Source organism: Rhamphochromis longiceps, unplaced genomic scaffold, assembly GCF_057381845.1.
Source record: "Rhamphochromis longiceps isolate RC_006_pf unplaced genomic scaffold, R_longiceps_female_GT1.1 unmapped_scaffold_5, whole genome shotgun sequence".
NCBI classification, from domain to species: Eukaryota; Metazoa; Chordata; class Actinopteri; order Cichliformes; family Cichlidae; genus Rhamphochromis; species Rhamphochromis longiceps.
Genome location: NW_028187225.1, coordinates 236,852 through 239,351, shown reverse-complemented (window position 1 = coordinate 239,351; position 2,500 = coordinate 236,852). Strand labels below are relative to the sequence as shown.

The following is a 2,500-nucleotide window of genomic DNA, read 5'->3' as shown; positions in this document are numbered from 1 at the left end:
AAGTGGCAGATAGGAGCGTCCGATCGGGCCGATTCCACCACCACTGTACTCAGCAGGCCCTGCCGGGTCGTTAGACACGCAGCATGGCAGGGATCGGTGACATAACATGTAGCAGTTTCCCTTCACAGAAGCGTCTGCAGCAGGTGGGTGGAGGAGGAGGCAGCAGAACCAGGCCTTTGGAGCACTGTGTCATCTCCTGGTCCTGATGCTTTGAATCTCCCTCTCTGTCTGTCTGTCTGTCTGTCACACACACACACACACACACACACACAGAAGCTGGTCAAGTGCTGTGCAACTGGGATTGCACCTGTCGTCCACAGGAGGGCGCCTAGCTGGGAAGTCCAGTACATTCCATATTAAAGTTGTTGCAAGTGCATTTTTTGTGTAAAAGACAGACAGACAGACACACACACACACACACACACACACACACACACACACACACACACACACACTGTAAGGTCTGAAGTGCAAAATTTGAATTACATTCCTTTGTATCTCTCCCTCTCTCTCTCTCTCTCTCTCTCTCTCTGTCTCTCTCTCTCTCTCTCTCTCTCTGTCAACACACACACACACACACACACACACTGTAAGGTCTGAAGTGCAAAATTTGAATTACATTCCTTTGTATCTCTCCCTCTCTGTCTCTGTCTCTCTCTGTCTCTCTCTCTCTCTGTCAACACACACACACACACACACACACACACACACACACACACACACACACACACACACACACACACACACACACACACACACACACACACACCAAAGCACACAGACAGAAGCTGGTCACAACTGCTGTGCAACTGGGATTGAACCAGGGGGGCTCCCTCTGCTGGCTCAATGCGGTACAAAGTGTCTGAAGGAGTTATACCGGCGAAAATAACATCTTTCAATTCCATGTTTGGTCCACAGGAGGGCGCCTAGCTGGGAAGTCCTGTACATTCCATATTAAAGTTGTTGCAAGTGCATTTTTTGTGTAAAAGACAGACACACACACACACACACACACACACACACACACACACACACACACACACACACACTGTAAGGTCTGAAGTGCAAAATTTGAATTACATTCCTTTGTATCTCTCCCTCTCTCTCTCTCTCTCTCTCTCTCTCTCTGTCTCTCTCTCTCTCTCTCTCTCTCTGTCAACACACACACACACACACACACACACACCAAAGCACACAGACAGAAGCTGGTCACAACTGCTGTGCAACTGGGATTGAACCAGGGGGGCTCCCTCTGCTGGCTCAATGCGGTACAAAGTGTCAGAAGGAGTTATACCGGCGAAAATAACATCTTTCAATTGCATGTTTGGTCCACAGGATGGCGCCTAGCTGGCAAGTCCTGTACATTGCATATTAAAAGTTGTTGCAAGTGCACTCACATGTATTTTTTGTGTAAAAGAGACACACACACACACACACACACACACACACACACACACACACACACACACACAAGCTGGTCAGCTGCTTTGCAACTCAATGCGGTACAAATCGACTTGTGTGCCTCTTTTTCTCTTTGGGTTTTCTGTGTGTTTTTTTAAATTTTTAAATCCACAGCAAGTGTCTCTCTCTCTCTCTCTCTGTCTGTCTCTCTGTCACACACACACACACACACACACACACACACACACACACACACGCACACACACACGCTCAATGGAGTATAAAATAAAGACCGGGGCAGTTCTCTCACTGGAGTCTCTTAGAGTGGAGGCTGCCCTTGCTAGCAAGAAGTTCTGTGTGTTTCTCTTCTCTGAGTCTTTACTGAAGAAGTGTTTTATAACATTTTCCTTAACAACTGACATGTGTTTTTTGTGTAAAAGAGAGAGAGACACACACACACACACACACACACACACACACACACTCACACTCAGCGGCTCAGAGATGAGGGAAAAACAACAGAAATCAGGATAGATTTTAATGTCAGGAGATGCCCTGTGATGCTGGGGCCATTGTGTAAGATTGGAATGTGTACCAGTGGCTGGTGGGTGGTCCTTGAAGGTCCCGGGAGGAGGCGGCGAGGAGGCAGCGGGTGGCTGGGCTTGAGCTGTGGATCAGGGACGTCATTAATTCTGCCTGGTGCTGCGTGTGCCCTGTGCAGCTTGGATGTCTGCCGCTGACGCTCTGTGGTTCCTGTTCCTGTCATAAAAGGCCCTGTACAAGGGGAGAAGAAATGCATCATTGGTTACCAAAATAAAACAGTGTCTTTCTGCCTGTGTCATTCTGTTTGGTTTCTTTGAGCGTTTGTTTCTTAAATACACAGCAAGTGTCACTCTCTCTCTCTCTCTCTCTCTCTCTGTCTGTCACACACACACACACACACACACACACACACACACACACACACACACACACACACACACACACACACACACACACACACACACACACACACACACTGTGAGGTTTGCAGTGCAAAATTTGAATTTTAGTGCATGGTGATTTGTCTCCCTCCAGTGGCCCACGGCAGGTATGATGA

The 2,500-nt window shown here is 48.0% G+C and overlaps 1 protein-coding gene across 1 annotated transcript in view; it reads right to left on the bottom strand.

The window, feature by feature from the left end:
- Positions 1-2,500, bottom strand: part of LOC146640552 (uncharacterized) — a 63,317-nt gene that overhangs the window by 29,373 nt on the left and 31,444 nt on the right. The window lies entirely within an intron of this gene.